Source organism: Papaver somniferum, unplaced genomic scaffold, assembly GCF_003573695.1.
Source record: "Papaver somniferum cultivar HN1 unplaced genomic scaffold, ASM357369v1 unplaced-scaffold_115, whole genome shotgun sequence".
Lineage (NCBI taxonomy): Eukaryota > Viridiplantae > Streptophyta > Magnoliopsida > Ranunculales > Papaveraceae > Papaver > Papaver somniferum.
This window is the reverse complement of record NW_020620492.1, coordinates 1,653,245-1,667,173: the sequence shown is the minus strand read 5'-3', so window position 1 is coordinate 1,667,173 and position 13,929 is coordinate 1,653,245. Positions and strand designations below refer to the sequence as shown.

The 13,929-nt window shown below is 37.1% G+C and overlaps 2 non-coding genes and 1 pseudogene across 2 annotated transcripts; all 3 read left to right on the top strand.

Annotated features, from left to right (window-relative positions):
* The first annotated feature begins 5,120 nt into the window (after positions 1-5,120).
* LOC113329308 lies at positions 5,121-5,211 on the top strand. The gene has a single exon (XR_003349820.1). It is a non-coding gene; the product is annotated as a small nucleolar RNA R24 (small nucleolar RNA).
* Positions 5,212-5,294: 83 nt separating this feature from the next.
* Positions 5,295-5,389, top strand: LOC113329306. The gene has a single exon (XR_003349818.1). It is a non-coding gene; the product is annotated as a small nucleolar RNA R24 (small nucleolar RNA).
* A 3,826-nt stretch (positions 5,390-9,215) lies between these two features.
* Positions 9,216-9,286, top strand: LOC113329310 (annotated as a pseudogene).
* The last annotated feature ends 4,643 nt before the right edge of the window (positions 9,287-13,929 follow it).

Below are 13,929 nucleotides of genomic sequence, written 5' to 3'. Positions count from 1 at the left end.
TCATTTGGTTTTCAACTTCAATTTTATACATCTTAAAGGTTCTAAGGCATCATCCTTACCTCTAAGCAAATATATATGACAATACCTAGTACAGTCGTCTATAAAAGTAATAAACCATTTCTTACCACCTCTAGTTTGAACCGGATTCATGTCAACTAGGTCCGAGTGAATTAATTCTAAGGGTTTAGAATTTCTATGAACATTTTGCTAAAAGGTTTTTTTATCATGTTTTGATTCTACGCGAATTTAACTTTTGTGTTCAATATCCAAATTAAATTTGGGTACGTAGCCTATGCTATCCAGTTTATGCATTGACTTATAATTTGCATGTCAAAGTCACACAAAAGAAAGCACAAGAATCAACTATGTTCATTTTATCAGATTTTCCTTTAAGCTTATAAAGACCCTAAGTCTTCTAAATTCACTTAAGATCTCCAATCTTTTACCATCTACAACATAAAAAGATACAAGATTCTTGCATATGCCCGGAACATGAAAACTTCATTCAATGTGAGAATATTATAGATATGAGCTTCTGCCCGACCTTTTCCTTTTGTGCAGCCTCTGTTGCAGATGAGTTACTCATATAGAGTTTCTCGACATCCCCTATCCTCTAATAGGAAATGAACAGGTCTCTGTTTCAGCAAACATGCTTAGTGGCTCCAAAGTCCACACATCAATATCTCCCACATTGGTTATTAAAATAACTTCCGACATCATGCCACTAAACTCGTTCTAGTTTTTTTCAACTAAATTAGCATTAACTTACTACTTATTAAGGTTTTTACGTTGTCCACAATTTACTGCCATATGGATAGGAATTTACAAACATAAAAATCACCCTTAATTAAAGTAATCCTAGATTCAGGTTTACCAAACATACCTTTATTATGAAGACCACGCTTAGTGTTGCGTTCGATGTTCTCACCTTTGCCATCTTTGGAAGATTTGTTTCCAACCACATGCGGCTATTAGCCATGTCCCTCGGAGATGACACCTTTATTCACAAATCACAATTCCAAATCAGAAAGTAAAATCTGAGTTTTGAAGATAACATCTAGATATACAAACTTCGTTTGAATCAGCGTTTCAAAAAACTCATGGTTACCCCACAAAAATTAATTTAGTTAACAACAAATTTCTGCTTGTCAGAATTTTTCAGAAACGTTTTTCTGTTTTGTAAAATATCAAAAAAATATTTTGACAACTCAAAAAATTCTGAAATTTTACGCGGGTATTTATCAAGATGTTTACTACGTTGTGTCAAAAGGGGTCATCGAAATTCCTTCTATGTTGAGAGATAAATTCGAAACTCTACAGCTGACCAAAAATTCGTTTTTTGTTTTTCACTCCACAATTAACATCCATGATTCACAAGACCAACCATTTTCGATTATTACAAATAACTAATGTCTTAATATTGTTGGGTGCAATAATAAAAAACAAAGAAAAATCAAATAAGAAAAATGTTATTGATACTTAGCTCCTTTATAGTGGAAGTGATTGCTTTGACGAAATGAACAAGCTCCCCATATCTCCGCAACAGCAACAAGGCAAAACTGTGGAAAACAGAGTGATTCGCGTGTTCAACACGCTGTCCTTAAGACATTAGCGCCCGGCTACACTCAAGAGTGATGCTATAGCCCTCACAGGATGGATATCTCCAGGATAAAACACCCTAATACACCTACTACTAGCATATGTAGTGGATGCTCAACTTGAGCTTGGCAACTCCGAAAAAAACATTAAAGAAAATCGCGAATGCTAAAGAAAGCAATACAAAATATTTTCCTTGGGGGTCTCTCTAAAATATAGAGAATCCCCTTTGGGGTCTCTCTAAAATATAGAAAAACCCATTTCCCATGTTTTCCCTTGGGGGTCCCTCTAAAATATAGAGCAACCCCTTTACCATATAGGGATCCCTCTAGAATATAGAGCAACCCTTTTTTTCCATACTTTTACAAAAGAAGTGAATTTGTTTATATAATTGACAAACTCAAGTTAAGAAGAGCTCCTCCCCTATGTGGGACTAAAAATCTTATATAGTCTCTTAAAAACAACTAAAGAGTGGAAACTCCACTATGTGGGACTAATAAGTTTTCATTCACAAAAGAAACACTAAATTAAAATCTTTAAAAAGTATTTTTATTAATCGTTTTTCCAACATTTCTTCCATAAGAAAATTGAATAACAACAAAGACAAAGGGTGACCTAGACATACTCACAAGAATATTGAAATGAACCAAAAGCTACAATAAAAATTAAAACAGATGAAAAGCATAATTCAACCCAACTGCACCATCTTTCCTTAACCCTACCTTCTTGATTATAGATTTTATATAACAACAATTATCCTTGTCGAATACCTTCTCAAGATAAATTTTGAGTCAACCACAAACATGAATGACAATAAAACACTGTTGTTAATTTTTCTTCATTGACATAGGAACTTTGGGTCCAATAAGAAAGCTTCGGCATCAAAGGCTTGTATTCAGTAGTCAAGATAACCATTATCTTAGAGATGATAATTAAAAGACTAATGAGTCTACATTCCGAAATACTTTCAATGCGAACTTTCTTAGGAATAAGAATAATAACAGTATAATAATGTCTACTATCAATCTTCCCATGAGGCATAATTAAACTACCATCTTTGGAATTTCATTCTTCGACGAACTTCAACACTTCTGGAAAAATATGATGGGAAGTCATCAAGTAACAGAGCCCTAACTGATTCCAAAAAATAATTGCATATTTATAACTTCATGTTTAGAAATGCCATGCTCTAAATTCAAGACTTCCTAATCAGATAACGAGTGAATTATATAATTATATTTAAATACTGTATATGCCATTTAGCAACTCAACATACAAATACAGACCCATATTTATTTACGTGTTTTTTTCTTTTAATCATCATCAACAACAAGGAATTTACAATTATTGGATGCAAAGCTCATTTTTTTTTTTTTTGATAAAAAGCTCAAATTTCATTAATTGACAAATCAAGGATACAGAGATTTTGAGTACACCAAGGACGTTTGAAGAACAATTTTTTTTTATAGCTAAGTACATGTCCAAGTATTCCGACAACAGAAAAAGAAAGGAATACCGAAAATCGACGAATTACATATACGATAGATCCGATAAGATCGGGAGAAGAATGATTTTCACGATGTAATCTGACCATTTGATAAATCTTCTTCTTGAGAGAGATGATCTCCATTATAAGAGGAGTATTTTTCACACTTTTTAATCGGAAAAAAACATATCCCGATGACCATAGCTTCTTGACGACGAACTTAACCAAAGAAGAATAACCATTAAATCCATAGGAAAAACACTTAATACTGCTCGAATCCACTCCTGAGAGAGTAGATCTAAGCAGTTAACTAGCTCGGCGGGAAAACGTTTTTTCTTGCCTGAAATCGCCCAGAGGGGAAGGAGAGAAAGAGAATGGCTCTTTCACACTCTCCTGATTTTATCGAATTTGTAAAATATAGGACGACCGTTTATATTTCCATGCTTTCATCCATTTTTTTTAAATAGGGAAGATGCTCTTTATAAAAAATAAGAAACTCCATGAAGGTTTGTCCTGCTGAACTAGGGAAGAGACCCATTCAGGACCAGAGTTCAACCATTGAAAACAAGTTACTTGAGATCTTGCAAACTTAGTTAAATAGTATGCTAAATGGTTTGCATCTCTATGCACATAATTGCACGACAAAAATTTAAAGTAGTTAAAAATATTTAAAGCATCTTTTGTAAGATTACGTCCACTTCACTGATGTTTGTTTTCTTTGAAGAGCAAGTTTTATGGTGGAATCCAAGCATTCCAAGTGTGGAAAAACTGTGGAATGTCAAGTCTAGTGGCTTCCAAATTTGGGTCTTCCACAAAAAATCCAAGCAGTGTTCCACGATTTCGTAGGATGGTCCGTGGAATCCATGGTAGTGCTAATCAGATTAGCGTAAAACGCTATTCAGAATAGCGCACTAGAAGGCGAAAAGCACCAATCAGAATAGCACGCTAGAAGACGAAAAGCGCTAATCAGAATAGCGCTTTTTTTTTATCCGTAGATTTAAAATGAGCCATTGAAAATTTAATGACTGAGAAAAAAAGCGCTAATCATAATAGCGTTGAGCGCTATCCTGAATAGCCTTTTTTTAGCACTATACTGATTAGCGCTCAACGCTATTAAGATTAGCGTTTTTGTTGTTCCACCACTATACTTGCGCTTCCATCCACAATTCCAAATGCTGAGGTGGCGTGGAAGATGGAAGACGGAACTCTTCCACCATAAAACTTACCCTAAGAGCTTCAATCACATTCAAGCAGTCATCCTCTAACTGTATCATTGTTAACCCTTTCTGCTTTGCCCATAAGACTGCCTCTAAAAGTGCTCGAGCCTTCTGCTTGCTCCGGATCACCTCCTCACAGTCCATCGAAATCACATGTAAACCAGCCAAATTGTTATCATCAATATTAATTTTGGTCACATCAGAGAAAGGAAGATAAATGGATAAGTAAGTCAGTTTCCCACTGGACAAGAAGATAAATGGATAGACATTTTATGTGTCCACATTTGCCCTTCCCATGTACATGTTGCCATGTAGGTTTCCAGTGTTGGTATGAACTAAAGGATACACGTGTAGGGCTAATGATGTCTAAGCTTTTGTGTCCTCATACTATTATTTTGCATAATTTGCTAATGAACTTTCCTTTGATTCCAGTAATAGCAATGGAATTTCAAGACTGCATCTCTCATTCAATCCCACTCCGATCTTCTAGGGTATTCTGCTGGTATATTCAATTGTAACAAGCAATGGAACTTCCAATTTGTTTTAAACAATGTATCAATGTTGAAGAAGAGCATGTTGTTTTGTGATTCAAATGGAACAGTAAGTTATTTAGATTCATGATTAGGGTATCTTGCTTGATGGGTGAGTTTGTTAGACAGGCACTTGTGCTGGTTTGGAGTCATGCATGCTATTTCGTCTGTTAGCTTACCTTTTGCATTCCTTCCGAAATAAAGTAAACTCTGCAACATTTTATAGTGGATGTATCTTTTGATGTCTTATTTGAATTTGACTTGTACATAGGCTATCGATTTTAAAAATATTAAGCGGTGATGAGCAGCTAAATGTAAGAAAAATTCATGTAGGAAGGGGGATTTTCAATGAAATTACTCTTACGCTTGGCTTCTGAGCTTTGATTGTTCTAAACTTCCTTTGGCAAGTGACTGTATCCTGTGCTGTAGTTGTTTCATTCCGATAAGTTTTTGTTTAGTGTGTTATAAGCAGTTATGAGCAGCTAACTTTTAAGAAGATCCATCCCATGTAGGAAGTCGGATCTTCTATGAAATAGTCTTAAGCTTGGCTTCTGAGCTTTTATGGTTTGTTTTACTAGTGCCTGTTATGTAAAATCTTATTTCATTTCAAGCGTATTAGTGGTGGCTGCGTTGTCCCGAAATGGTGGTTAGGCTCATGTAGCTTGTTAGTGTATGAATTGATGGTGCTCTGCAGAGATAGTTCTTGTCAATTCTTGGTGTTTGGTTCTTTGAGAGTGCTGTTGGTGCTTTGTGGAGAAAATTTCTGCTACCAGTGATTGCTTGCTTACAAGGATTTCATGTCTGTAATTTTTTTGCTGAGTATTTGGATCTAATTAGATGTTCTACTTCATTACCTTGTTTCTGTTTTGCTAGTTTGATGGTTTGCTGCAGTAAGAATGAGGTCTCACTTGATGCAAGCTACATTCCAATAGCCTACTTTAGTGCCTACTCTAGAGACTTTAATATGGTTTCCATCTGTTAGTGATATTCATACAGAATGGTGTTGGTTGCTAACGTACTGCTATGGTTGGTGTACAATGTTGGTCCAGTTGGTTGTGTTGTTACTGATGCCAAGCTATTGGCGCTGATATTCGAAGAAGTGTGAGCTGCTATTTCTCGCAGCAGGTGTGGTATTCAACCATTTTTAAGGTGGAATTCTGTGTACATACATAATGCAGAACTTGGCAGTGTAGGCGAACTTTGTTACAGCTGCTGCTTCTGCATTCTTGTTGTCTGTTTTTCATTTCAACAATAAATTGGAATCTTCATCTTTCACCCAGCTCCTCACTATTTTCTGTCCACTCCTATGTTCTTCCTATTGATGCAGCTCCTAAAACACTTTCATGCGGTTCATGGTTGAGCACAATATTCTATGGATCTACACTGCCTAGAATTGATACCTTAGAAGCATATGATCGAGTGAAGTCTGAATTTGGCTGAAAGAGAACATGGAGGTTGTGCTGGATTTGGAAATGAATGTCTCAGACATGTTCTCTTAAGGTATTCTGGAGTTTAACTAGGTTTTTGTTTTTGAAGGTTGCTGTTAAGATAATGAGTTTGAAGAAAGATCAGGCTCCCTATTTTGAGTTTTGGAAGATGGAGATGGTGTTCTGTAGTGGTATATGCCGGGCCCTATTTTGGGGTGCCATGTGTCAAACAGAAGGTGACATGTACAAACCGAACCGAGTTAACAAGAAAACTCAGCGAGTTGAAGAACTAAAACATCTTTTTAGCTGGGAAGATGTGTACAGCTGGCAGATAACTTCTGACTTCTGCAGCAAGAGCTGGAAAAACCATAGGATCTGAGAAACAAAGCCAATTTATACACAGAATTCTGGGATGACCATTTCTCCAGCTCCTTGGTTCAACATTAACATTTGGTTTCCAAGGCAACTCGGTTGTTGGAGTGCTTACTAGCACGAAAAGTAAGTACACATTCTTTGACACTTGATGTCCTAACAGTGCATGAATTCTTTGACAAACCCAGGCAGCAGTTGAAAACTTTCCCAAAATTTGGTTCCGGATATTTTCCAGTTACTAATCGTAGATTCTGTTTCGTGCTTACTGGTGTATAATATCTACTTTTGTGTATGGCTCAGGTCAACATAAACTTCTTGCTTCAAGCCCTAGTGGGGATCTGACAGCTCATTGTGATCATAGGTGATGCTCATTGCTTTTCACATTTATCCATATGTTTACAATTGGTACATGTCTGACCCAATCTGCCAATGTAACGAGTCATTCGGGTGGCGAATCTCAGGATCATCCTGCTTGCAGCGATGGATCAGAGCCATCAACTTTCTTACCAGGATGTCTTTATCTGTTCAATCTGGTGATGTGGCTTCAACGGATGTAGATGATAGAAAATCGATAAATGGATCTGTTGTGAGAGCTGATAATGGAAGACAGAGAGAAGCAGTTCGGATCCAGCTCATAGTCATGCAAATGAAGAAATACTTTTTCGAGTGGATGATAGAAGTGAAAGAGTTCATCTTTAGACCGCTGGGCACATGCTTTACAACGTATTCATAAGCAGTCTCCCCATCTGGTATGCAACTTTCTGCCAGTGGTATTTAAGCTTCTGAAATAAATAACTTAGCAAAAGAAAGGAGCTAGATCACGTATATAATGCTCGTAGTTGTAGGTGTATCCCTAGAATACACAATGGTGTATAAAAATCCTAAAAACATTTCACCAGTGGTATGTTTAATTTCCTGACTTATCAATCAAACCATGTTTTTGTGACGGCGCAAATTATTTCCTTCTACTTCTTGATCATTTCCATGATATGATCAAGTTGCTTCAACTTACTGATGCTAAAATGGTGTTTAAATGTCTTGTCTGTTGTTGTTAAGTTAGAGGAGAATACTTGCACACACTGGTATTAAGTTTTCTGTAAACCTAATTATGGTTTACAGAAACAATCCCTGCAAATTAGGGGAACATAAATCGCAAAAACCATAATTTCTGGTGCTTACCTTGTTATTCTCCAAACACGAATCCAAACAATTAGACTTCTTCTTACGTCGCTTTGTAATTTTTTTTTTCTCTGTCTGATTTTTTTCTTAAGGCTGAGTGAAGAAGAAGAAGCAAAAAGATAGGATATATGAGCTCTCTGTGGTGCCATGATTTCGATTTGGTTTACATAAAACTTAATACCAGTGTGTGCAAGTATTCTCCTCTAAATAAATGGTGAGCTTTGCATCTTATGAACCAGAAGCAACTATATTTCTATCCTCTGCATCTGAGGCAAAGATTGGTACGTTTTGTTTCTTGGTTCTGTAGAAAATGATGTTTCCATTTAGGGCAAGTGTGAATTTTGCTTTTGTGGATTGCAATTGGCACGTATGTACAACATCTTTGGGTGCACACTATATTATATACCAAATAACCATATACAACTTCTTTTTGTTTGGGCTAAAGTCAGTATTTGCTCACTTTAGACCGTGAGTTTTGTACTCACTATGCACGACAAAGCAAAGTTGTTGGTTTATCTGACATTTAAGAGATACAATTCGTCTGACGACTGTCTCTCTTCAAGACATTTTGTTCTCTCTTTCAAACCTTTCAAGTCATAGTTTTTTCGTAATTATTCTCTCTTTTAGTAGATCACCTATCCAAAAATAAAGAAGAAAATTAACTCTTTCCTACAGTTAGGCTTGTAACCTCGTTTCAATTTAGAGTTTGGCGATTCTTATTGCATCAGGCGTTGTGTAAAGTTCTTTTGCCGAAGAATGTCAAATTCACGCTAATGAAAACTTTCCCTCTTGGAATTCCTAAGCTATTTCAGATGATTGTCTAGGTGAAAAATTGAAAACTTTATCTCTCATTCAATCCCACTCCGATCTTCTAGTGTATTCTGCTGGTATGTTCAATTGTAACAAGCAATGGAACTTCCAATTGGTGTCGAAGAGCATGTTGTTGTGTGATTCATGTACTTTCTTTGGGATGGAACTGTAAGTTATTTTTTAGATGCATGATTAGGGAATCTTGCTTCATGGGTGAGTTTGTTAGACAGTCACCCATAAAATAAAATCTGTTGTGCTGGTTTGGGGTCATGCAATTTCATCTGTTAGCTTACCTTTTGCATTCATACCGAAATAAAATAAAATCTTGCAACATTTTATAGTGGATGTATGTTTTGATGCCGTAGTTGAATTTGACTTGTACATAACAGTTTAAATTTATAAATATTAAGCGGTGATGAGCAGCTAACATCATGACATGTAAGAAACATTCATGTAGGAAGTGGGATTTTCAATGAAATACTCTTACGCTTGGCTTCAGACCTTTGATTGTCTTAAACCTCCTTTGGAAAGTGACTGTATGTTGTGCTGTAGTTGTTTCATTCCGATAAGTTCTTTTTTTTTTTTTTTTTTTTTGTCAAAAGCAGTGATGAGCAGTTAGCATGTAAGAACAATTCTATGAAATAGTCTTACGCTTGGCTTCTGAGCTTTATTGTTTGTTTTACTAGTGTCTGTTATATAAAATCTTATTTATTTCAAATATATTAGTGCTAGCCTTGTTGTCCAGAACTGTTGTTGGTGCTCATTTTTAGCCTGTTTGTGCATGAATTGCTGGTGCTTAGCAGAACAGTTCTTCTCAGTTCTTGGTGTTTGGTTCTTTGAGAGTGTTGTTGGTTAGAAGGTGTTGGTGCTTTGAATGTGTTGTTGGTGCTTTGCAGAGAAGACGCTGCTACAGTGATTGCATGCTTAGAAGGATTTTATGTCTGTAGCTTTTTTGGGTGGGGGATTTGGATCTAATTAGAGGTTCTACTTCATTACCTTGTTTCTGTTTTGCTAGTTTGATGGTATGCTGCAGTAAGAATAAGGTCTCACTTAATGCAAGTTACATACCAATAATGCCTACTCTATAGACTTTAATATGGTTTCCATCTGTCAGTGATGTTCATACAGTATGGTGTTGGTTGGTAACATACTATGCAACTACGGCTAGTGTGCACTGTTGATCCAGTTGATTGTGTTGTTACTGATGCCAAGTTATTGGTGCTGCTATTGGAAGAAGTATGAGTTGTTATTGCTCGCTGCAGGTGTGGTAGTCAACCATTTGTAAGGTGAAATTCTGTGTACATACATAATGCACAAACTTAGGCGTACGTTACTACAGCTGCTGCTTCTGCATTCCTGTTGCAAGTCCGTCTTCCGTTTCAACAATAAATTGGCATCTTCATCTTTCATTCAGCTCCTCGCTATTTTTTGCTCACTCCTATGTTCCTCCTATTGATGCAGTTCTTTCAACACCTGTGTTTGGTGCATGGTTAAGCACAATATTCCATGGATCTGCACTGCCTACAATTGATATCTTAGAAGTACGTGGTCGGGCAAAGCTGAATTGGGCTAAACATGGAGGTTGTGCTGGATATGGAAATGAATGTACCATACGTGCCCTCATAAGGTATTCTGGAGTGTAACTATGTTTTTGTTTTTGAAGGTAGCAGTTAAGGTTACATGTGAATTTGAAGAAAGATCAGTTTTGGAAGATGAAGATGGTGTTTCGTAGTGGTAGTGGTGGGGTCAATTTCGGGGTGCCATGTGTCGAACAGATGGTGACATGTACAGACTGAACCGAGTTAACATGAAAATTGAGCAAGTTGAAGGGCTAAAACGTCTTTTTAGATGGGAAGATGTGGACGGCTGGCAGATGAATTCTGACTTCTGAAACAACTCAGATGTATATGTAGCACGAGCTGGAAAAACCACAGGATCTGAGAACCAAAGCCAAGTTAGACGAAGAAATGTGGGATGACCGTTTCTCCTACTAACATTTGGTTTCCAAGGTAACTCAGTTGTGGGAGTTCTTACTAGCACGAAAAAGTAAGTACATATTCCGTGACACTGGACGTCCTAACGGTGCATGAACCCTTTTCCTTTTGACAATCCCTGGCAGCAGTTGAAAACTTTCGTAATTTGGCTCCGCATAATTTCCAGTTTCCACTTATCATAGATTCTGTTTCGTGCCTACTGGTGTCTAATATCTACTTTTCTGTTCTTGCTTCAGGCTCTATTGAGGATCTGACAGCTCATCGTGAACATAGGTGATGCTCATTGCTTTTCATATATATACCCATATAATAGTGTAGATAATTGGTACTTGTTGTCTGACCCACTTTGCCAATGCAACGATTCATTCAGGTGCCAAATCTCAAGATCATCCTTGCTTGCAGCGATGGATCAGAGCCGTCAAGTTTCCTTGTCAGGATGTTTTTATCTGCTCACTCTGGTGAAGTGGCTTCAAGTCATATAGATGATAGAGAATCGTTGAATGGATCTGTTGTGAACACTAATAATGAAAGGCAGGGAAGTGAAGGAGTTCATCCTTAGACGGGTGGGCACATGCTTTACAACGTACTCGTAACCAGTCTCCCCCATCTGGTATGTAACTTTCCGCCAGTGGCATTAAGACTTCTTTGATTGTACAGCATAGATAAATAACTTAACAAAAGCAATGAGGTAGATCACGTATATAATGCTCGTAGTCGTAGGTGTACGTACCCCTAGAATACAGAATGGTGTATAAAAATCCGAAAAATATTTCACCAGTATGCTTAAATTCCTAACTCTTATCAAATCAAACCATGTTTCCGTGACTGCACAGAAAACGGCGGCTTCTTGAGCATTTCCATGATGTAATTTATCGCAGCCTAACTGATATAATAGTCATATAATCAAGTTGCTTCAACTTACTGATGCTAAAATGGTGTTTAAATCGTCTTCTTTCTTGAGAATTAGAGAAGAATACTTGCATGTACAGTACTGGTGTTAAGCTTTCTGTAAAATTGGATCTACTAAAGAGTTGATATACCTTCTAAACAACTAAGGTTTCGTGGTGTAGTTGGTTATCACGTCAGTCTAACACACTGAAGGTCTCCTGGGCGAAGCCATAGAATTGTTTTTCTTCTTTCCGCTGTCTTTTTCTTTTTTTCTGCTATTGTCTGGTTGCCATAACTTGAAACCTGGGCAAACTAACGTTTTTAATGTTTTGGTGTTCCTATTAACAAGGCCATTTACACCATCGTCTCCTACCTCCTCCCACCAGGTGAGCTATTTTTCTTTCCTTGAATTGTTCTGCAAAAACACTATTGGAAACCCCTGCTATTTGTGTTTGATTCAACAAACAAGGAGAAGAAGAAATGGCTCCAAATCCTTTGATATTACAAACACCCCTTTAATTATCATGTTTTCTTGTTTCTAACCGAATAAAATTTAGATTATGTTGTTGGAATTTGATTTGCAGTTTTGGAATTGACCAAAAAGAGTTTCTGTGGGTTTATTGTTGTATTGGCTTGTAGCAATTACTATGTCTGATGGTCTAGTTTTAACCTTTCTTGTGGGAAATATTTTGCTAGTTAATCTTTAATAGATTTTTCTTTGAATAAGCCATGGAAAAATTCTCTCAATATACTGATTCTGCTGTTAGTCGTTACACGTATATGGAATTTATAACTTAACGGTTTGTTTTCTTGGAGGTTTTAGGTTTCATTAAAATGGAGGCTGTTGAAGAATATAAACCAGCAAACGAATTTCAAGAGGACGTCAAAGATCCACTTCTGGAAGTCCCTCTATCAGATTCAATCGAGCTTTGGCTTATCCAGTGGCCTGGTAATAAACAGGTAGGTAAGGGATTTGTCAGTTATTCGTGGAATTGATTACACCGACTGTTCTAGTTTAGAAAATATTCACTGTGTTTTGGGAGAACTACATGTTAAGCATACAGTCGCAAGTCATCCACAAGACTAGGGAGCTAACTCAGTCCTCCATAAGACTAGCTAACAACACAGTTATGAAGGCGTGTAACCCGTTCTCTTTAGTTAGCTATTATATCGTTTTGAATATCTCATCTTTGTAACAACTTTGAGTATAAATAAGATCTCTATCTCCACTAGTTATCTGTGGAACATATTCATCAAATCAAATATTCTGACTTGGTATCAAACTTCGATCCAGTCGCTTCCGCACATATCAAACCCCTATCAAAAACACAAAGCAAAAACAAAAAAAAAAAACAGCAGAGCAAATCTGCAAACGAAAATTCCTAATGGCAGATACAACAACAACTCTGAGAAATGTTCAGATACATCATCTTGTAACCTTGAAGCACACAGAGACGAATCACCATCTGTGGAAGGAACAGTTTAGACCCATCCTTAAAGGATATGATCTGTCAGGTTTTGTTGATGGCACAAAACCAAAACCTCCACGTAATCTTCCTGAATCTGAAGATGTAAATCCAGCATTCACAGCTTATGAATCTCAAGATTCATTGATCGTTGGTTGGATGAATTCAACCCTCACACCATAAGTTCTTAGCAGTGTCTCAGAACTAACCACTGCCAAGGAAATCTGGGATAAACTGGAAGTTGAGTATGCACCAAAAACATTTTCTCACCAGAGTTGCCTCAAGAAGCAACTCCACTGCATGAAAAAAGGTAACAAATCCTTGAAATCTTATCTCAATGATGCTAAACATTTGTTTGACCAGCTAGCTGCTTCTGGTTATATTGTCACACCTGAAGAAAAGAAACAGTGCATCAGCAATGGATTGAATCAAACTTATGATCCAATTGTCAGTGCTCTAAGCACTGTTGAAGGGATGGATATCCAGACCATTACTTCACACCTGCTCTCCTTTGAGATGAGAGTTGAACAACAACTTGCACAAATACAAGCTCTTGTTGCCAACTTTGTTGCCTCTAGTTCCAGTGCAACTACTAAGAATGAACCACGACGGTTCAATAACCAAAATCGTGGACCACCTCCTCCAAACAACAATCGTCGCCAAATTCCGCACAACAGAAGTCCAGCTAATGGAGAAGTCTACTGTCATATCTGTAAGAAGAGGAGCCACACAGTAGATCGTTGCTGGTTTCGTTATGACCAACAAAAGTTTTCTCAGCACAAGCCTCCAATAACATACCTTGCTTTTCATGGTGATTCATCTGGTGCTCAATGGGTCACAGATTCTGGTGCTACTCACCACTTGACTGCTGATGTCAAGAACTTATGCATTCCACATGAATACGATGGCACTGATACAGTTAAAGTTGGTAATGGTAATACTTTGCAGATTGCTCATATTGGCA